At 44.7% G+C, this 23,476-nt stretch overlaps 1 pseudogene; it reads left to right on the plus strand.

Annotated features, from left to right (window-relative positions):
* The first annotated feature begins 339 nt into the window (after nucleotides 1-339).
* Nucleotides 340-6,062, plus strand: LOC129332653 (uncharacterized protein K02A2.6-like; annotated as a pseudogene).
* The last annotated feature ends 17,414 nt before the right edge of the window (nucleotides 6,063-23,476 follow it).

A 23,476-nucleotide genomic window follows, 5' to 3' on the forward strand; every position in this document is an offset into this window, starting at 1 on the left:
TATTGGGCAGTTACGGAAATGGGGTGGAGTTGGGAGTATATATATATATATGTGGCTCCCTCGGGAGCCAGGTTGTTCTTCTTCTTGTACCAATAAACATATGCTATGAGCTGAACTCACTGCCTGGCTGAAATCACTTAAGAGCCACCCCAGTACCTAATACTGGCGATGAGGATGGGATGCAAGGCGAGTAGGCAGCCCCACAGGAGGAGTGCAAAGAGCAGAATCACTACATGCAGGTAAGCAGCCCTGCGCCACAGAGCTAAAGCATGCCCCGGCAAGGAATTGTCGCCTTGTCTGGCCCGCACTCGCTCGCTCCTCCGCCAGAGCACGGGGACCATGGCTACTGTGGGCCAGTTTGGGCCATTTGACTCAGCCTACGAGGACTGGGAGTCTTACATTGCGAGGTTCGAGTTCTACCTGGAAGCAAATAAGCTGAAGAAGGCCGAGTTGCAGAGAGCCACGTTCTTCAGCATCTGTGGAAAATCCACGTTCGAGATTGCCAGGGCGCTGGTAGCGCCAGCACAGCTCCAGGCGATGGCGTTCAGTGAGATCAAAAGCAAGCTCCAAGACCACTTCTCACCACAGCCATCGGAAATTGCAAACCAGCACGTCTTCTACAAGAGAGACCAAGCACAAGGCGAGTCCGTTAACAACTTTGTCACTGCCCTGTGACAAGCGGCAAGGAAATGCAACTTCCCAGACCTCGAGACCGCACTTCGAGATTGACTGGTATGTGGCCTGCGGGATGAGAAGCTGCAGCGGCGACTGTTCGCGAAGAAGCAACTCACATTTAAAGAGGCTCTGGAGGAGGCACTCGCGGTGGAAGCAGCTGAACAGTCCACCAAGGAAGTGCGACAATCATGCAGTCTGACCCTGACCAAATGCGCAGAACCGGTGCACCATGAAAGCCTCAAGAGCGATACTGAGGAAGATGACGAAGTCCACCGGACGCAAGCCACCAGATCCCAGCACTCCAAGCAGCAACCGTATAGGAGGCCCCCATGTGCCAGTTGCAGGGGAATGCAAGAGAGGCGGTATTGCTCATTCTGAGACGCAGAATGCTGAGCATGCAGAAAGAAGGGCCACATAGCGCGCGCCTGCAGAGCATCAAAGAAGGGAATTTCCCCACCGCCATCGCCACGCTTCCCATCACGAGCAAGGCAGCCAGCGGAGAAAGGATCGTGCCGGTCCAACGAGTGCAATACTGTAGACACACACGCAGACAGGACTCTTGTCCTGAACACAAAGGTGACAGTACAGCCAAAGATCCGCATCACAGTGCAGATCGAGGGAACGCCGTGCAAAATGGAAGTGGACTCTGGGTCAGTGCACTCCATCATCTCTAGGGACCTTTTCGAACAAGTGAGGCCAGGGGGAGAAGCCAGCGGCTAGAGCCATGCGACCTGATCCTGATGGACTTCCAAGGACGGCAGGTTCTGGTGGCAGGAGTTGGCCAAGTCATGGTCAGCTACAAACAGTTCCAAGGCCCCCTCCATGTGGTTGTAGTCAAGGGGCGCCTTACTAGTTTACTGGGTCTCGATTGGTTTGAGGCGTTGGGCATCCAAGTCACCAGGATCCAACAAGCCAACCAATCAGGCATCGGTGCAGTCTGCGAGGAATTCCCCACCGTGTTCGATGGGTCTTTAGGTTGCTATAAGGGACCGCCTGTCTCCTTTAACCTCAACCTAGCTACAGCGCCAGTCCACCTCAAGGCATGCTGGGTCCCCTTTGCTCTCAAGCCGTGCATAGACGAGGAGTTAAACCGCCTGATCGCCCAAGGAGTGCTGGAGCCCGTGTCACATGCCTGCTGGGAGACACCGATCATCACGCCCATCAAGGCCAATGGGGACGTGCGGATCTGCGTGGACTACAAGTGCACAATCAACAAGGCGCTGCAACAACACGCATATCCTGTGCCGGTGGTCAGCCACCTCCTGGTGTCCTTAGCAGGAGGGCACATATTCACAAAGCTTGACCTGGCGCAAGCATACCAGCAACTTCCGGTGGATGATGCTACCGCAGAGGCGCAAACTATCGTGACACACCGTGGGGCATTCAAAGTCAAGAGACTCCAGTTTGGGGTGAGCGTAGCCCCAGGCATCTTCCAGGGGCTCATGGAGGGGTTGCTCGGGGAATCCTGGGCATCATTCCGTACTTTGATGACATCCTGATCGCAGGATCCACCCCCTCCGAATTCACCGACCGGCTCCGGGAAGTGCTGCAACGCCTCCAAGATGCTGGGCTCAAGGTGAAGAAGGAGAAGTGCCAGTTCGGCGTGCCAAGAGTGGAGTTCTTCGGGTTCCTCATCGATGCAGACGGTATCCACCCAATGGATAGCAAGGTACGAGCCATCTCCAACGCCCCGCCACCTCGCTCCAAGAAGGAACTGCAAGCCTTCTTAGGGCTCCTGAACTTTTACCATGCATTCCTGCCGCACAAGGCATCGCTGGCGGAGCCATTGCACCATCTCCTGGAAAAAAACGCCAAATGGACGTGGGACCGAAGGCACGCCCGCGCGTTTGCAGTGGTCAAAGAGCTCCTGTCATCCAAGGCCGTGCTGACACATTTCGACGAGGGCAAGCTGCTCCTCCTTGCCAGTGATGCTTCTCCATACGGAATCGGCGCTGTGCTGAGCCACCGGATGCCAGACGGCCGGGAGGCTCCTATCACCTACTTCTCTCAATCCCTGTCGTGAGCCGAGAGGAACTATGCACAGATCAACAAGGAGGCCCTGGCACTGGTCGCGGGAGTCAAGAAGTTCCACGACTATGTCTACGGGCGGCCATTCAAGATAACCACGGACCACAAGCCTCTCCTCAGCCTCCTAGCAGCAGACCGGGAAACTCCACAGGTGATGTTGCCCCAGATGCTGCGCTGGTCGGTGTTCCTGTCCTCCTACGGCTACCAGCTGTCCTACAGGCCTGGGAAGGCCATTGGGCATGCCGATGCCCTCAGCCGCCTGCCGTTGCCAGAGCCTGCCGAGGACCCCTCGCCGGCTCACGGGGTCATGCAGATTGAGGACTTGCCACAGCCCCCCCTTGTGGCTTCGGACATAGCGGTACAGTCTGCCAAGGACCCCATCATCTCCCGGGTCATCAACTGGGTGTGGAGGGGGTGGCCAGCTGGTGGAGCTGAACCTGAGCGCCGACCATTTCGCTCCCGCCAACATGAACTGTCAGTACACAAAGGGTGCCTACTCTGGGGGAGCAGGGTCATTATCCCCCCCAAGCCGCGTCAGCGGGTACTAGAGGCACTGCACGTGGGGCACCCAGGAATAGTGAAGATGAAGGTGCTGGCCCGCAGCTATGTGTGGTGGCCAGGAATAGACCTGGAGGTGGAAAGATGGGTCCGGGCTTGCCAGCCTTGCCAAGAAGCCCGACCCGAAATGCCGCAAGCACCGGTATGAGCCTGGGTGACAATGCGAATGCCATGGTTGTGACTCCACATAGACTTTGTGGGCCCCTTCCAAGGACACACTTTCCTAATCGTTGTGGACTCATACTCCACATGGCTGGAAGTAGTTACGGTATCAGCGATGACTTCGGGAGTTGTCATCTGCGCCCTGCGGCACTTAATCGCGACACACAGACTGCCAGACACTATCGTGTCAGACAATGCCACCCAGTTCATGTCGCGAGAGTTTCAAACATTCCTGGGGAACAATGCCATCCAGCACATCACATCGGTGCCGTTCCATCCCTCCACGAACAGGCAAGCGGAATGCATAGTGAGATCCGCGAAGGAGTCGCGGTGCAAGCTCGGCCACGGGGATTTTAGCCAGCACCTGGCGGAGCGCCTGCTGCGGCAACACATCACCCCCCATGCTACGACGGGCCGGAGCCCGGTGGAGCTGCTAATGGGGCAAAGATTGACCACACTATTGGATCGACTGCACCCAGACTTTGCACCCGACGCCAAGGGGGAGACGGAACTATGTATGCCAGGAACTAAGGGTCTGGGCCAGTCTGGATGCCGGCAACCATCACCAGGACCACAGGGCCAGTTTCCTATGAAGTAGCTGACTCCGCAGGCAAGATTTACTGCCGGCACATCGACCAGCTGCAGCAACGATGGCCACCGCGGGAGCCAGAACGGGACGGTAACTTTCCCCCTTGTTCTACAGGGACAAGAGAGGTAGCTGGCGCGGCAACTGAGAGCCACCGGGACAGGCCACGGGAAGGCCACGACCAGCTACCAAAAGCACCAGGAGCCACGGGCGCCACTGAGACAAACCCCTCCAGCCCTGCCATGGAGCCAGCCACCGATGTCGAGGGGCTGGCCGCGGGGAACCAGAGCACAGAAGGTTTGTGCAGGTCCCAGAAAAGCCGCCTGCTTTTCTGGGGGACTATGTTTGGAGAGGGGGCCCCCAAGCTTAGGGGGGAGGGGTGTTATGTATTGGGCTAGCTTCGACGGAAACAGGGCTCCTCAGGTAGCCAATCCTATTAGAAATTGGAATATCAGCAACCAATCGTTTCCCCTGGATGTGGGCCAATTGCAATCAAGTAAACATGTTGCCTTTTGTTTAGTGCATGCAAATGAAGGATCCTAGTGCCTGTGTTCTTATTGGGCAGTTACGGAAATGGGGTGGAGTTGGGAGTATATATATATATATATATATATATATGGCTCCCTCGGGAGCCAGGTTGTTCTTCTTCTTGTACCAATAAACATATGCTATGAGCTGAACTCACTGCCTGGCTGAAATCACTTAAGAGCCACCCTAGTACCTAATAGAGGGCATGTAGGGATGAGCCAGTGCTAGGCTTTCATGGCCCTTTTAAACATGCCTAGGGTAATGCCAACTGCCACTTTCGAGTCTGGAAGGAATTTTGCTCCAGCCCATATTGCCTAGGGATCCTGGAGGGTTTTTTTTGCCATCCTCTGGGCATAGAGGAGAAGAGAAGAAAGCTACGAATTTCCTGCATTGGGTAAAGAGTTCAACTAGATGACGGATATCCCTTCCAGCTCACTTTCTAAGTGAAAACATTGGGTAGAAAATTGGTGTTTTACATATACTGTTTGGGGTTATCAACTAGCCACAATCAGTGGCTTCTTCAAAGACTTCTCTGTGTGTCTGCTTGTGATGGCTACTGTACATAGGATATTGGAGGTAAGAATCTAATGATTCAACCTTCACTTATCACTTAGTTAATTTCTTTGTTATTTTTAGTTTAGTAAATAGTTCATCTCTTCAAAGTCTCATGGTTAGGATTACAGCCATTCACAGAAGAAATGGAGAACGTTGGATTCCCTTTGCAACTTAACATGTTGCTGCTACTACTGCTCTGTAATTGCGGTTGTGGTATTGGTGAACCACCCAGCCTTGGCTGGCCTGGAGGGATAGAGGACAAAAAGAAAAATTTTCCTCCATGAATAAGTTTCTTTTTAATTATTCTTTATTTATTAAACTTCTATCCCGCCCTCCCCACAATCAGGCTCAGGGAGGGTTACAACAGCTCTGGGTGGGTTATTGGTGTATATTGGGAATTGTAGATTCCATATCTAGTGTCAGGTGTCTTATGAACTATATTTCCCAGTATGCACAAGCTGTTGTATTTAATGATGGAATAAGCAAGATGCAAATAGATGGAGGAATACAGAAGAATAGTTTTTCCTTCCTTTTTACTGACCTGTTGGCCAGCTAGCACTGGCTTACCTACCATGGCTGACACTGTTGCAGTAGCATAGAAACAGGAGCAAGATGGGTTGGGGCTTGGATACTTCAGGAAATCCATAGTGATTTCTCAGGCATCATTAGGCTACCAAGAGGTTCTGAACCCTTAAAAGAATCAGACTCCGGTTAACCTAAGCTCTGTTTTATCCAAGCCTGATTACAAGAGGAGCCTCCAGATGGAAGCACCACCCATTTCTGCTACTTCAGATCATGATTGCATCATCATCTTGTTTCCTTTATTGATTACAGATTATGATTTGTCAGTTAAGGATAACAAAGTTGGTTGGTTCAGTTCAAATATGTCCATTTTTATTTTGTTTTTACGTGTGAGGATTAAACTATAAGTCTTTTTTTCCCCTTTCTTTTTTCAGCATTTTCCCTCTAATCATTAGGGATGCTGGGACATGCATTGATTCAGCCTGTCTTGTTCAGTGGCTGAGAAAAGGGAGCCAATTTTTGTTGGACTGTTTATCAACCTATTTGTGACTGTTCAACAAGTTGCCTCCGTACGTACCAGTTCAGTACAGCATGATCAGTTTTTGGAGCATGCATATTCTCACTAAGTCCTACTTTCCCCCATCCTAGCTGAGATGCTGCTTTGCTCAGCAAGCAATTGTTTAAATTAGATGCTTAAATCAATTACAAATCATATACATCCATCATAAAGAAATGCCATGTTTAAAAAATCCTACCATTTGGTGTTCACCTATATAGTTCTTAGCAATGTTAATGGCTGCCAGTCTGTTTGGCCCAGCAATGATTTTGTGCATAAGCAGGTTGAGGGGAAAGAATGTAAACTCATTTTGCAAAAAAAAAAGATATCTGAGTTTGTTTGGTGCCAAACCAAACAGAACCATCTGATCATCAGAGTCAAACACAATATGTTTGTGGTGCACATGCACCATGAAATTTACAACCCTTCTAGTAATAATTCAAAATATTCAATCTTCTTTTCATTTCAGTGATATATAAATGGCATAAAACAAGACAATAAAGAAACAACAACAGTAATGAAACTGAGGTGACCTGAAATGATGATGATAATAACAACAGAAACTAAAACTGCCATATCGGCTGTTTCCTACTTCACACATACCGTGAGAAACTGTAATTAAGTTCCCTTAACTGAGGTTTGACATGATATCTGAATTGAGCCACAGGTATCACAAGGCATTTTTGAAAGTGTTTTAATTTTGCCCAAGAATGAGTTTGAACAGATTCTTTGGAGTATATGAAGACAGCAAGTATTTTCTAAAGAACGTATTCAGGCGAAAATGTATTTAGAGAAATATTGTTAAATCCAATTGAAACTCAACACAGCTTCAGACCTCAAATGCCAGTATTTGTAGAGTGCTGTGTGTGCACGAATGATCATTATTTCTTAATTAGAATCTGATAAAGGACTTTTGAAGTCAGTGGAATTTCTTGCTTTGAATTCAGTGGATAATGAATTAGGTGCCTAAACAATATGCAATATCAAAACATGGCATACATTAAAATGTAAAAAGAATGTAATCACGTTCCCTTATATGTTATTTCTTTTCCTTTTATCTTCCTGCTATCAATATTTTTTCCTTCACTGTAATGTTAATTTTCATCACCCTTTTTACCTGAACTTATTTTCCATCTTATTAAAAACATTATTAGGCTTACTGTATCCCTCTGAAATTGTATCTCTATAAAATCATGGCCAATTTGATTAATTTCTTTTGGTCATCATCATGTCAGCACAGTGAAATTTTAGTCCATGTATAGGAAATATTTCTTCAGAATACCTTGTACCTCTCCCTCCCTATCACTGACTTAACAGAACTTGAGATTTTGGGATTTTTTAAAAAAATCAAAACTCCAGGATGTGGCCGTTTTCAGATTTCATCACATGATTGCGCATCCAGTGAGGCTGGTCATGGGAAAAGAATAGATAAAAATCAGTCTGGGGTGATGACTTTGAATTTGGTATAAATAATAATACAGGGTTGAATCCTACATGTTGGCAGAGATGTCTTCCATTCATGGAAGGAGCTTTCTATTTACTACTGGGTTCTGTCAGTGGAATCTTTCTATGAACAGAAGAAATCCTTCTATCAATTAAAGACTATTGAACAGAAGGTTTATTCATCTATGTAAGACTCTATGAACTGGGTCTTCCTCCAATGGAGGGACATCTTTGGATCTAATTAGGGATGGTTGAACAGCTGCTGAGCTCATGCACTGTTCACAAGTTTCAGAACAAGGAGCCAGCTTTTCATAGTCAGTTCAACTATTATTTGACCCATTTTTAGCTGTCCACAAGCCCCGTCCTAAGAACAGAACAAAACAAAAGACTAGATAGAAGACGCCTGTAACTTAATTTCATATATTTTGAAATTTCTACAATAAAAACTTCCATTTTGCATGATCCTGTGATTTCTGAAAGGTAAAGTCAACATGATGTAATGGTATTTCCTTCCCCAGTAGGAATGTGAAACTATTAGGTACTTGAGAAACTTCAAATTACAATAGAAGTATGATATAATGACTATAGGCACGTGGAGAAAGGAGATGAAGTGTGAAATTGATCTAAACATGATTGCAGGACCTCTCCACAAGTGACATCAGACACAGAAGAGCCATCCTCTCACCTGAACTGGAAATAAAACTTACGCTTCACAGTTTAGGGGTAAGCTTGCTGTCAGCAATTATTATTGCTCATTGTTATTATTACTGGCTTATTGCTCAAAGCTAAAAAATACATGCTTTTCAGGGCTTGCTCAGGAGGACCTCTTTGTCTCTGGTAACTTATGATGTATTACAAGTAGTATTTGACCTGACATTCAAGAAGGGACAGGTGTTGCATTTGTCTTGGTTTGGTGTGAAAAGGTGTCTTCTCTGACAGTATCAAGAAGTAATCATGATCATGGATGAATTATTATTTTATGAAAACCTGATTTTCTGCAGGTTGAAGGGACCTCATGTCCCTTCAAACTGATGGACATGATAAGATAATGCACACCCAGTCTCTGAAAGATTTAGGGAGATAACTGGATTCCAGAAATCATGTAGGAAGATACCAGTGACCTTGACTGTTTTGGCAATGATCAGCTGAACTGCGGAAGAGTGAGAGGTCACTCCAGGTGTCCTGCTATTACATCTGCATGTCTTCTGATTTACAGAGTACTTACCATGGACAAAATGGGATGGAGAATGATCAGAAAGAGGCCACGCCTGGTTCATTCTGAATCCAGTATATTGCTGCACAGTGTATTGTGAGCAGTACTGGGAATAACAAAAAACTATATTCTTTGCTTCTTCCATCTAAATCTGAAAAATGCTGTTTAATGAAGCTATTCTAGATTCTCCTGGTGAACTTGGGCTGTCTCCACCTAAACTATCCCCAGCCCAGTAGGAAGCTTTTGTAGCATACTCTGCATACTTACTCAATATTGAGTTGGCCAGAGGAATCATTATTTTGAATCCAGAATGACATATTAAGTTGTCACAGACATAATATTTTGTTCTTTCTAGGGATACATTGCAAATGTAGCTAGGATTAATTATAAATCTACCCTACAGCTGGTTAGGCCATTGGTCTATCCAGCTCAGTATTGTCTACTCTGATGGAAGCAGGCATCTTTGTGAGGCTAGAAGGGATGAATTGCATTTGGTTCTGCTGTTTGCAGGAACCATCTGGGGTTTGGATCGGCCTACTTCAGCAGGTGCTCACCAGTGTCCCTTAAAAAGGTCAGGGAACTTTGCATTAAATTTTCAACCTATATACTAGACATGGGCACGAACAGCATTACGAACTGAATAAACCCACGAACTGTCCGTTCGTCTGTTTATGAACAAGCCATTTGTGAGGCTCCATTCTAAACGAACAAGTGGTCGGTGAAATCCTTGTTTGTTCTTTGTCTGCCATTTGTCAAGCCAGGCAGTCTGGGGCCTTTTAATCAATTCCCCTGGCAACAGCAGGGATTGAAATCTGTCTGAACTCCTTCTGGCTTTCCTTCTGGCTTTAACCCTTCAAAGTACTTCCAGCAGAGAGTCCTGTTTTTTGCCACTGTGAAGAGAAAATGACAACAAAGGCCCTTCCTGGTGTACAATCTCCCTTAAACTTGGGGGGGGGGGTCTTCTTAGGACAGTGAGGACTATGTTCCCTGCAAATTTTGTGGGTATTGGACATTGGGAAGATCAGTTTGTAACCTCTCAAAGTAGTTTCCACCAGAGATTCCCATTTTTGCCACTGTGAAGAGAAAATGGCAACAAAGGGAAGGACCCATGGATCATGCCTTTCCCGGGGTGCAATGTCTCTGAAACTTGGGGGGTCTTTGGATGACAATGAGGACTATGTTCCCTGCAAATTTGGTGGGTATTGGACATTGGGAAGGTCAGTTTGTGGGGTGTTTAAAGGTCTCTGCCCCTTGCATGTGGCAGGAAAGGGCCATTTAAACTATCAGCTGGGAGGTGGCAGGGGGGAATTCCCCTGCCACCTGCCAGCTAATAGTTTAAAGGGATCTTTAAGCGGCTATGAACAACGAACATATTTGTGAACAGGGTCATGTTCATTACTGTTCATTGTTCATTGTTCATGGATGGCAATGAACAGCTTGTTCGGGTTTTTTTTTTTCCGTTTGTGCCCACATCTACTATAAACACAGCATTAATACCATGCTTAATATTGGCTGATATTTTGAAATGTATAGGTGTAATCATTAAGGAATATGTATTGCAGAATTTCCTAGCCCAAAATATACAAAAAATTGCTGTGTGGGGTTGTTACCATGATTTTCCTGGGGAGTTACAAAAAAATGCCCCTCTGAAAAAAATCTGTAGTTTTTCGTATTGGGGTGCTCATCAGAAGCAGGCATCTTGTTTTTCTTTGATTGTCTGAATTTTCCAGGCAGTGACCCACGGAAAGCAGCTAAGACCCAGTAGAGCTTCAGTTCTGGCTCACACCTTCTCCTTCCCTCTTCCTTTGTAGAGCTGGAGCCCTTGTGGTCTTTGCAAGCATGATGGCTGGAAACAGCTTGTTCAGGGGCTGGTAGGACTTGAACCTTTGCTCCAATTCATTTGAAACTTGGCAGTTCTTTAGTGAATGGGCAGCATTTGCACCACTGCAATTTGAATGTCATTTGATTGAAAAACAGCCAATCCAGCCCCTCCTGAAAAAAGTCCTCCATAAGGAATAATGATAGAGCTGCAGTTCTCTTTCCCTCCCTCCTTTCTCACTTTGTGAAAGGAAGCAAACAACAAACCAGGACAAGGACAGATGGCAAATGCAGTTTTCAGTGGAAAGGGCAGTCACTCAACATAAGAGTAGGACAATGAAATGAAGATGGTTTTGTTGTTGTTGTTGTTGTTGTTGTTGTTGTTGTTGTTGTTGTTGTTGGTGGTGGTGGTGGTGGTGGTGGTGGTGGTGGTGGTGGTGGTGGCCACTCAGTACTCTCCTGCTAGGTTGCGACTTGACTATCATTCCTCTCCCCCCTGCATAGAGAGGGAGCAAAGAGTGAAGTGCATCTGTGCCAGGAGGCACCTACTTCAAACCCGTGTTCAATCTTCTTGAAACTTGGGGGGGTCTTTAGATTAGAGGAATTGCTATGTTCTGTGCAAATTAAGTGCTGTTCTCTTTATAAACAGCTGTCCCAGACCCTCAAATATATTCCCCATTGAAAACAATGGTCCCCAAATACTGGAATGCAAAAAAAAACAAAACAAAAAAATGGATTTGAATCTCAAATCTCTCCCCCACAAAGCTGAAGCAATAACAATTTTTTTTCAGGGCACATCCCTAATAATCATTCTAATGGTTTTTAATATCACTGATGAGGCTGAAAGATCTAGTGGATATTTATGGAAACCTGCTTTAGTAGTTCTACTAATTCATCCAGGGGGAGACTGTCCAAAGGGTGATTGCTTATTTTATCTTCAGGTATCGCTTGTGCATTCATGGTTCCCTTCAACATGCATATGACACCTCTGAATGAGACTTTGCAGAAATTTTGTGTGTATCTGTGGTACATGTTGGTAGATGACATTCATACCTAAGCCCTCTTCCCTCCCTTTCTTGTCCTATAACCATGTAAACCAAATTCCATCACATAGTTAATGATGATCTCAGGTTGGTAGGGACACTCTTCATAGAAAGGATAGAACCTTCCTTCAGATATGTGAAGCTTTGTGAAGTTCCTGGATCCAACACTGTTCTTGGATCAAGAAGCCAGTATTGCAACACAATCTAGTAGTTTTGATTTTTCTGAGGATATAGTGGTGGCACTTACATCATGGAACTTTTAAAAAATGATGCAATTTATCCTATTTTAATGTGGTTACTAACTGCAATACCCACCCTGAACATATGGTCAGAATGGAATAGAAATCTTAGTATGAATAAGCAAAGCAACCATCCATCATTCTACCTATAAAGCAATATTCTTTGCAATAATAACTCCACCCAAACAAATGTGCTTTTAAGCACAGTGTTAAGAATTCCCTCTCATAGGAATCCCAAGACTCACGGCAGGTAGCTGGCTCCAGCAGACTACCAAAAACAAACTCTTTCCCATGATGAAGGTCAGACTAAGGTCAGCCATTCATAGAATATTATATCCCCTCTCAAAAGCAGGAAGTGTTTGATATCTAGTTTCCCTAACCACCACTCCTTAAGGGAAGATGGATTTGCCTTTTCATTTCTCCAAGTAAGAAAAAAATCTGTTATGTTAAAATTCTTGTGAGTACTGAAAACTGCAATGGCTGATATATACCTTTGATGATATGATAGATACTGTCATGGAAAAGGTTGGGGAAATGCATGGATCCCGGTTACTAAGTCTCAGGTGTCCTATTTATGTAGCTGGATCTGTCATAAATGGGCCTTCTGGATGGAGAAAAATATGTAAGACTGAAGAGCCCTTACTTGTGTGCTCAAATGACATTTACATCTAAATTTATTTTAGGCTACATTAAATAGATAGGCTGCAATAACTCCCAGCCTCTTCTCAGACTCATAGAGTAGGTAACAGTTCAATAGAATGAGCTGTTAGTTTTGGAGTTTTTTTGGCAGAGATATTGGCAGTTTCTGCACATCCTTAGAAGTGCAGTTCACCCTTAGAACCATGGCAGCTTTTCCCCAAGCATGCACAGCTTATTGTTTGCCAACCATGTGCATATTGGTTTTTTTTACCAGGTTTTCTGAGTATTTATGGGGATGGCACTTGCTCCGATGTTTCCTTTTGTTGCAAGTTTCTGGTGTTTTGTTTTGTTTTTTGTCTTTTTTGGCATATGAATTTGAAGTGTTTCTGAAGAAATCTCCTTCTCCTCTCATTCTCTGCCCAGTTCTTCCTCCAAAGTTCTTGCCCTTCCTTCTTCACATTTCTGCTCAGCTGCAGAAGCCTGCTTGCACCAGTAGCTGCATGCAATTGCTCATATGCAAAATTTTAAAAATATTTAAAAGGGAAATGGGTGCTTTTAGTCTATGATGATGAAAGTGCCCGACCTCCCTTCCAAAATCTCTTTTTTAAAAAACAGATTTTCCTGCGACCTCACAACCAAAGGTAAGCACTTATGGATACTGCATGTGGAGGATGAGTTGTCAGTGTGACTCAGCAAAACATGGATCTAAAGTAGACATGGGCACGAACCACATTATGAACTTCAAAAAGCCACGAAATTGGCGATCGCGATCCGGCAGTTCGTGATTGTCCACGGCCAACGAACCAGCATTCGGAAGAAGCCTGGTTCGGTGCGTTTGGCCACAGTTCAGGAAGCCAGACAGTCAGGCTTCATCAATCAATTTCCCTGGAAACAGATCCGGGGGAATGCCTGAACTCTGTCTGCGCTCCTTCTGTCACCCTGGAAACCCGAATGGAAGCCCAGCTTACCTTGATCGGCAGGTCTTCCTTCCAACCATGGAGCTGCAAAGTGGTTACAAGTTGGGAGAAGACACCCGGGGGAGGGAGGGGGAGGGCCATAGGTGTCAGACTATGGCATTGCAGACACAAGAGTCTATCTTACTCTCTTCTGCAAGAAGACAAGATCTTTTGACAGCATTCAGGCCCAGACATCCATATTCCAGGATTTGAGACCCTGGCTGAACAAGGCATTGTTAGGAATGAGATACAGAACAGAAGTTGTTACATTTCACACTCTCAGAGCCCAGCCTCCCCCCCAGAGTTCACATAGCAAGAGAGTTCTCTGTGGGAACACTAGTCAAGGTTGACTCGGCTTGAAGAAAAGATAAGACAGAGTCTTCTCCCATGGAAACGGCTCCTCGCAGGTGGTGGGGCCTAGAGGGAAAAGGAGACTAAACTACTAAAGAATTAAACATGGCATTACTCAGGTTGCATCCTTTCAGGCAACATACAAACAGATCCTGACAATAGGCACTCCAATCTCATCCCTGCAAACCCTGATAGGCAGCTTTGATGGCCAAACACAGACCTCCTGCATTGCTCTTTGGGACCTCAGCTTATAAAAACCACTGCGCTTCTAGGCTGGCTTTCACTTTCAGAGAGCAGTGGAGTGTGAGAGCTGTTGCTTGCTACTTGCTAGCCTTTGGGGAGAGACAGAGAGAGTATAATTGAGCTTGGATTTTTGTGGGAGTTTCCTGGGAGCCTCTGATAGGAGCGGGTATAACTCCAAGATCCCTATTGCAATCTTGACCAAACTTGGGTGCTGGCTGGAGGAGAGCCTGCTACACACCCCCTGTGAATATGGGCTCTCTAAGTGCAACAGGGCAAAAAAATTCTGAGCACCACGAACCATGAACCTGTTCGGCAACGGGAAATGTCCATTGCGGTTCGCGACTTTGGGATCATCATCGGCACCAAACCACAAACCGCGGATTCATTAATTTTTTTTGGTTTGTGCCCATGTCTAATCTAAAGTGGGAAAAATGTGGGAATAACAGGCTGTGCAGAAATGGCCACTGTGAACACCCTGATATCTGTGTATTCTTTTAAAATCTTTTGAAACAAAATCTATGATTGAGTCACAGATTTCTGGATTTTTGATGGGGAGCAGAGAAAAAGGAAAAGTAGGACCTCCCTCATATGCATGATGGTACCAAGATGGGGACAATGACTAGACATGGGCACGAACAGGAAAAAAAACTGAACATGTTCATTGTTCGTTGCCATCCATGAACAATAAACAATGAACGCTGACGGACATGATCCTGTCACAAACATGGTCGTTGTTCATAGGGACCAGCAGGCTCTCCTCCAGCCATCAAGATCCCTACTACACCACTCCCGGAAACCCTACCTGAGCAGGCAGCAGGAAAGGTACCAATAATAAATAATAGCTTGGCCCCAGAGCCTGGCAGCAGTCCTGGAACTTGAAGAGGTAGATTCCTACCGCACCACTCCCAGAAACCCTACCTGAGCAAGCAGCAGGAAAGGTACCAATAATAAATAATAGCTTGGCCCCAGAGCCTAGCAGCAGCACTGGAACTTGAAGGGGTAGATCCCTATCTCACCACACACAAAGAAAATTCAAGCTCCAATGCACTCATCCTGTCTCTCTAACAGCAGCTGTCTCTCCCTGAAAGCCAGAGCTGGGAGCACACACACACACACCAGTCTTTTCCTCTTGTAACAAATTTGGAGCTCCAGTCCACACTTGGAAGGAAGACCTGCCTATCAAGCTAAATTGGGCTTAGATTGGGGTTTCCAGGGCAACAGCAGGAGTTCAGACAGAGTTCAGACAATCCCTGCCTGAGTTGCCATGGGAATTGATTGCAGGTGCCAGACTGTCTGGCTTTACGAACAGCAATGAACAAGGCTTGCAACGAACACCTGTTCATTTAGAATGGGGCCTCTTGAACAGCTTGTTTGCGAACAGCTTTTTTGCGTTCGTAATGCTGTTCATGCCCATCTCTAACAATGACAAGAAGAATCATCATTTTAAGATGCAGGTATTCCAAATAAAATACTGTCTACAAACAATGCACTTTGACCTATTTATTAAGTGCCTGGGTGTTTGCTACAGAATTTGCTAGAGGGTTACATTGTACTTGGTGGGTGGCAGGTTGAACAGTCAGGAGTCAAAACAGCGGCATGAAACTCTGTATGTCAGTCTCTAAGGAAGCAATACTAAGCACCTTTACTCAGAAGTAAGCCCCATGTTATTCAATGGGGGCTTAGTCCCTGGAAAGTGTTCTTAGAATTGCAGCCTAAGCCTCCAGATATGTCCATCTTGGGTTCTGAACTGGTGTATCAAGGACATGGTCAGCTGACTGAGACAGAACAATCTGAATCCAGATGAGACAGAGGTAATGCTGGTCAGAAAGACTGATGTTCTAGAGGGTTTGGATTTACTTATCCTAGGTGGAGTGGAGTTGGCTTTTGCACAGCATGTTAAGAGCTTGGGATGGTCATGAACCCAGCCTTGCTGATTGAAAGGCTGGTTGGCATAAGCGCACCTTCTATCAGCTACACTTGGTTGCCAACTCTTCTTTCTTAGACCCACCTGATCTGGTCACACTCTGATCCATGCTTTTGTAACTACAAAGCTGGATTACTGGAATGTGCTTTGCGTAGGGCTGCCCTTAAAGACAACTTGGGAACTGTAGCTATTCCAGAATGCAGCAGTCAAATTACTGTCCAGCACTAGCTGACAGGAACATATGTTGCTCATTTTGAAATGGATACAGTGGCTGCCAGTTTGTTTCTGAGTTCAACGTAAGGTGCTGTTTATGACCTTTAAAGCCCTTCGTATCCTGAGACCAACCTATCAAAAGAACTGTCTCCTCCCATATGTTCTTATGTGCCAACTACAGTCTTTAGGCTGCCACTGGCTGGCTGTTCCCCTATTTATGATGGTATACCTAGTATCAACCAGAGCCTGCGCCTTTTTCATCACAGCTCCTACTTTGCAGAACAGGCTATGAAAATGGTGAGGGGAGCCCCCTCATTAGAGAACTTCAGGAGGCACTGTAAGGCTTATTTGTTTGTCAGAGCTTTTGATGGGGTATGAAGAGCATGCATCTTTTGGTGGGAGGGGAAAGTGTTAATGTTTTTTATTTGGCTTTCATCTGTAACATTTAACTAGCTATGTTCATTATACAACTAAATTTGTGTCCTATTGCCAGGCAACGCCACCAGTAGTGGTCTCTGAATCATCATCATCATCATCATCATCATCATCATCGTCGAAGGCTTTCACGGCCGGAGAACGATGGTTGTTGTGGGTTTTCCGGGCTGTATTGCCGTGGTCTTGGCATTGTAGTTCCTGACGTTTCGCCAGCAGCTGTGGCTGGCATCTTCAGAGGTGTAGCACCAAAAGACAGAGATCTCTCAGTGTCTCTCAGTGTCTCTCAGACACTGAGAGATCTCTGTCTTTTGGTGCTACACCTCTGAAGATGCCAGCCACAGCTGCTGGCGAAACGTCAGGAACTACAATGCCAAGACCACGGCAATACAGCCCGGAAAACCCACAACAACCATCATCATCATCATCATCATCATCATCATCATCATCATCATCATCGTCATCGTCGTCGTCGAAGGCTTTCACGGCCGGAGAAATAGACAAATGTGGCCCCATCTGCAGATACTTAAATCCACAGATTCACACCACACTGATAAAAAACAGGTAGTTCTGTAAACTTGGGGGACCCCACCCCTAGTTTGCAAAAAAAATCTGAAAACATTAAAAAAGACATTGAGAGGGTTTAACACACACACCCAAACCCAAGAGCATTGTCTGTGCTTGCCTCAGCCTGTGTCAGTGTCAGAGGCTAGAAGCCACACAGGACCAGGCAGTAGAGTCTGGGAACTGAGCAAGGCCCAGCATCAGTGACAGAGGAGGACAGGGGCTCAAAAATGTAAGTGGTCCAGCTCTCTCTCAACCTCTAAGAGGCCCTCTCTCTTGGATTCCAGTCAGTTCTGTGCCCTGGTGGATTATACTAGCTCCGGAAAGCAGTGGCACAGCTGTTGTTGTCAATTATCCCCTTTGCAGGGAGAAAGAACGCTGGCCATCCCAAAGCCATACACCCATAAAACCTACAAACTGTTTTGGAAAAAAATGTCTTGAAGTAGATGAAAGTCCTCCTCCACTTTGAAAATCAATCAAACCAACTGCCATTATTGGAAATACTCCCATACTGTGTGATTTTGACAGCTGTATTTACAAAATTGTTTGGCTGTCAGAACTATTGAATGCTCTCCTAATGTTTGAAACAATACTGGAAAGGTATCAGTTTTAAAATAGTTTCAGAACTGTTCAAAGATCACTTACCACCCCAGCTCTATGACATATAATACTCATTTTAATACATGATAGTCATTTCCCAATTTTTCTTATGACGTTTGTCTTTTCCTTTTGACATTTGTTTCCTTTTCCAATGATCAAGGGCTGTTTTCTAAATGTGGATTTTGTGCCATATTTGACCTCCTTAGTCTAAAGTTAAGAGTAAAAGTATTTTATTAGTATAATAAGAAAAGGAAGGTCTGAAGTTATCTTAATAATCACATGTCTTCTGAAGGTCCTTAGAGCCTTAGAGCATAGAGCCTAAGCATAGTGAGTTACTTTGGAGTCAATAGATTAGAAAGGTGTTAACTTTGTTAGCACTTTGATGTCATATCTATGGGGAAATGCTTTGCTTACTGATAGTTATATATACTTAGCCAGAGGTAGTATTCGTACTCCAAATTTCTGGAACAACAACAAGCATTTGAGCATACCTTTCTATCTTTTTTCTGCCATTATGTTGAGACCAGGCAAATGTGGCCATAAAAGAAAAATTGAGAGTTGGATATATTAATTTTATTTATTTATTCATTTATTTAACATATTCACATGTCACTTTTTTCTGAAATGCAGAACTCAAAGCAGCTTACAAATATTAAAGACAAAGAAAATCCAAGATGACTACAATCATTTAAAATTCTAACACAGCAGAGCATATCTTGTTCACACTCCTGTTAAAATTCAAAATTGGAGAAAAACACTACACTGGGAGTATCCGCCTACAAAGGGAAAAAAGCTATTAAACACGAAATAAGGGTACAAAACAGAAAAAGTTAAAAATCTGCAGGTCAAGGCAAGAAGCAGCCTCTATAGTCCCAGGACTTTATAGCACCTTGAGGCAGGGGCACTTTTAAATGCATAAATAGTGGTTCTAGCAAGCTCAGTTGGCTAGTAATTCTACCTTCCTTCTGTGAGAGACATTTCATGCACTACTTTTTGAATGGGTATGTGTTACCAATTGATATGGTGACCTGCTAGGACTGTGCTGTTAATGCAGCTACACCATTTTCTTTGTTGCTGTGCACACTTTGTGGATATACTCAGAACTAGCCTCAATTCTCCAGTGCAGCTACAGAATACATATAATGTAAAATGCGCCAATTATAACAGGACAATTTAAGTGGGCCTGTAACATATAAAACCAGTTTGATCTCTTATCATCAGAAATACATGCCAATTGAATTCATTACAGGCAAACCCGCAGAGTTTTATGAGTCTCAAGAAAAGGTTCCATATACATAGCAATCAGAGTGTCAAGTCTGAGATCCAACTTAGTATTGTGTTGTATTAGTATCTGGCTATTCTACCAAGAAGTTCACCTTGGACCACTCACACTTTCTAAGCCTAACGTTCCTCACAGGAAGTTTGTAAAAGTAAATTACAGGAGGGGAGATACACTACCTGAGCTCCTTGGAAAAAAGATGGCTTAAAATGTACTAAAAACACATACATAAGAACCAGATTCAAATCTTTCATATCAATGAGTTACTAGATGTCTGTCATTAATGTGATGTTTTATTCAATGACTTACCATTTATCCATAGTAGAATTCAGCTTACATAGAGTTCCCATCAAGTACACCATTCATGCCCTGAAGAAACCCTGTTTCTTAAGACTGCTACAGATATGCCCTCCAGCCATATCCCGGGAATATTGTTAATTACCTGAACTGTAGACACAATTTTCACTATCTACCTGTCTCTCTCCATCTATGATATTTATATATATTTTTTCTTCAGAGTCCTTAAAAGGCTTCCGAGAAGCCAAGATGAAAAATAATAGTTACATTATTTTGAACCATGAAAGAGAAAATACCAATCAAAATATCATCATTTAAAAAAATCAATAAATGTGTCTTTCTTATAAACTTTCTCTTTGGTGTAAATTTTTTAGCAAACTACACATTCTTTGTTGGGAGGTAGACTGTCATAGCAAACACATATCAATCCTACTGTTGTTGGGCAAGAAAGTAAACCATTAACAATGAATCAGAATTTTGTTGATAGAAAAGTTATAAACAGGCCTGGTACATAAAATACTTGTCAGGGCTTTGATACAGCTGCTCCCACCTTGTTGCTTGTTACATTTGAGGGAGAGCAATCATGTGGATGGGGCAATCAATGTGGTCATGAACGCATCAGTGTCAACAGGGCCAGAACCAGGGTTTCTGGTGCCTGAGGCCAGGGCAGCTTCAGGTCTGCTCCTGCCCCCTCGCGCATGTACACCCAGACTGCAAGGTGGCAGGCACCTGGGTGGGAGGGCTGCCCTGCGCTCAGACTGCCCTGCGCTGCCGCCACTGGCATGTGCTCCCAGCAAGGTATGGTGGGTGGCTGGGGAGGCATGCATGCATCCTCCCAGCCCTCCTGCTTCGTGCGCCACCCAGGATGCCTGCTGCGCCTGGCCCACGGCTGCTGCTCCTGGCCGGGGGCGTATGCTGGTGGCGGCAGCAGTGCAGGAGAGCTGGGAGGCTGCAGTAGCTGTGGACCAGGCATGGCAGGCAGCCGGGGCGGTGTGCAGGTGGCTTCCCATCCCTCCTGCTCAGCTGCCCGCGCGCTGCCACCGCCAGCCCCACAGTGTGCGCCCTCACCCCCAGTGCCCCCTCTGGCGCCTCAGTACTGGAGGCGGTTGCTGGACCTGCCTCAATGGAGGCGCCGACCCTGAGTGTCACCTTCCTTACAGACCAAAGCCACTGGAGTGCCTTGTGGTGAGTCACATCAATTATCTATAAGGCAAGCATCTGATCTGGTTGCCTGATGTAACCAGGTGAAATTCATCTTAAGTATGCATTGAGCCATCAAATTGCAGGTGAGTTATGGAGACCCTTGTAGGGTTTTCAAGGCAAGAGACATTTAGAAGTGGTTAGTCAAGGTGGTTAGCCTGATCTCATCAGATCTCAGAAAATAACCAGGGTTGTCTTGGCTTAGCTTGTGATTGGATGAGAAACCAATAAGGAAGAAAAGGGCCTATATGCAGAGGCAGGCAATGGCAAACCACCTCTGTAATATCTTGCCTTGAAAACACCAGCAGAGATCGCCATGCTATAATTTGATGGTAGTTTCCACCACCACACATGCATTGAGCAGCTTTGCACCTGCACAGTAGTCACTTGGTTTTTTGGCTGGTGACTGATTTTGCCTAGTCCAAGAACTAAATTATCTCATTTACCAAACAAGAATAAAGTCCAGGAGCACCTTAAAGTTCAACAAGAGTTTCCAGGATCTTTAAAGTGCTACTGGACTCAACCCTTGCTCATCTATTGAAGACCAACTCAGCTACCCGCTTGAAATAATCATTGACTGAAGAAGACACAGGATCCCCTGTGGTCATGATCGTTCAGGCTGACTGAATGGTATAAAGCACAGAACAGCTTGTCGTTCATCCCTTCTTTGCACATGCATAGTCAGATCCTTTAAACTACAAACTTCTAAAAGAATTCATAACCTGTGTATGTGTGCACGCACATGCATGCCTGTGCAGTAAACAGTATCTATTCAGGAATAGAGATGGCCATGAACCTAAATACGACCCCAAAAAACCCACGAACCAGGCTTCGGGGTTCACGATCCAGGGTTCGTGGAAGCTCCTTTTCAAGGAACTTCCACAAACTGTATACTGGTTCGTTGGGTCGTATTTACAGGGGCAGTTTAAATGGCCATTTCCCCAGGGATTTGCAAGGGCAGGTCCCTTTAAACTATCAGCTGGCAGGCGGGATCCCCCCGCCGCCTGCCAGCTGATAGTTTAAAGGAACCTGCCACTTGCAAGGTAGGAAAGGGCTCTTTAAACTGTTAAATGCCCCTTTCCTGCCGCTGTTAAGGCTGGAAAGGGGCATTTAAACACCACAAACCACAAACTGGTTCGTAACTAGTCCAGTTCTGTAGTTCATGGTTCGTGAAACCCATGAACCATGAACCTCCTGGTTCGTTTTTGTTGTTGTTTTGTTCCATGCCCATCTCTATTCAGGAATCAGTTGTAAGAACTGATTACAAGGTTAGCTGGATTCACGGTCAGAATCAAAACCACATGGAGAAATATAAGTGGTGACTCTCAACTCAAAACCCTCTACTTTTTTAATTTCTATTTCCCCTCTTTTTTTTCTTTACCATTTACTACCATCTAAATTCAGAGGCAGCAACAGCAGGCAAATAGTGAGCAGCAGCTGTAAAAAAAGCCATCAAATTGTGCAAGAAAACAGTATAATTGAGCAAATCAGATGTATCCAAATTTACCCAGATGCATCAGAAAAGCTCACCAAATGATAAGGTGAATGTGAGCCAAGCCAGTGGATGTTCAAGTATAACTAGTACTAAACCTCATTATTTCAGAATGTACTTACTTGGCAGTCATTTCTACATCTAATCCTATTCAAAGGTTTACAGATATGAACTTAGTATGACCACACTTCCCATACTGTAATTCCAAGATCAGAACCAATTGAGACAAGCTACCTGTTAACAGTATTCATGATGCAATCCTCAGATAACTAAATTGACATGAGAATTAAACCCAGGTGAGGGAAATAATTAGCATTTGATTGACAGGCTGTAAAATGCAGAAGAAGTATTATGGTTTCCTGTCTGAAGTAGTGGCGAACTACTAAATGTAGACTTTGCAACATAATTCAGGTTATTCAGCATACTTTTAATTGTAACAACAGTATAGAAAACACAAGAAATGAACCAAGAAACATTTTTATTTTATAGATATAATTATTCAGTGTTTTCTTTAAAATAATAACGCTTCTGACAGAATTTGAACATTAACACTCATGCTTTTTCTACAACTTTACTACTTTAAAAAAGCTCAGTATAAAGTATTACGTTTTAAGAGAAAGATTAAAAGCATTTCAGCCCTCAACAATAGTAATTAGCCTGCATTTGTGTTCATTTGTGTGCACTGAATTCGACCCAGTGATCCACTGGTACAAGGAGTGTGAATTTTTATTACACTTATCTTCCTCTAGGAGGCCTTTCTAAACCTGGAAAAGTTGATTCCTCAGGTTGCAGGCCACATCCATCACTGCCTTCCGCTGATCCAATCTTGAGCAAAGGTGTCAGCCTTTTTTGGCAGTCCCTGGGATACTGGAGTGCAGAAATTCTCTGGAATGATATCTTGTGACATCATAATGTCATTTCTGGCCACATAATTTGAAGTGATGTCACCACATCTCAGGGCACTCTAGGATTCACTTAAAACTTGTTGGCATAACCACAGAGTTTCAGGTAAATCCAAGAACATTCTATGGCATGGTGATGGTTATGTGACTGGAAATGATGCTGTGACATTATTCCCCCCCCCCCCCGTATTATCCCCTGCTATTTGCCAGAGCAAAAGCAGGGAATAGGGGCAGGAATTCCCCCTCTCCCACTGAGTAAGTGGCAATTCTATTACTTAGGCTTTTAGGGGCTTGAGGTGAAGAAATAATAGTGTTTAGAAACAGAGAGAAAGAAACTGGACTAAAATGTGTATGTATGCATGAAGGTAGTATGTAAAATTAGTGGTGATGCTTGCTAATATCTTTTCTACTCCTAATATCCTTTCTAATATGCTGATAAAAGTTACTCTTCATGGTAT

The sequence above is a fragment of the Eublepharis macularius genome, chromosome 6, assembly GCF_028583425.1.
Source record: "Eublepharis macularius isolate TG4126 chromosome 6, MPM_Emac_v1.0, whole genome shotgun sequence".
NCBI lineage: Eukaryota > Metazoa > Chordata > Lepidosauria > Squamata > Eublepharidae > Eublepharis > Eublepharis macularius.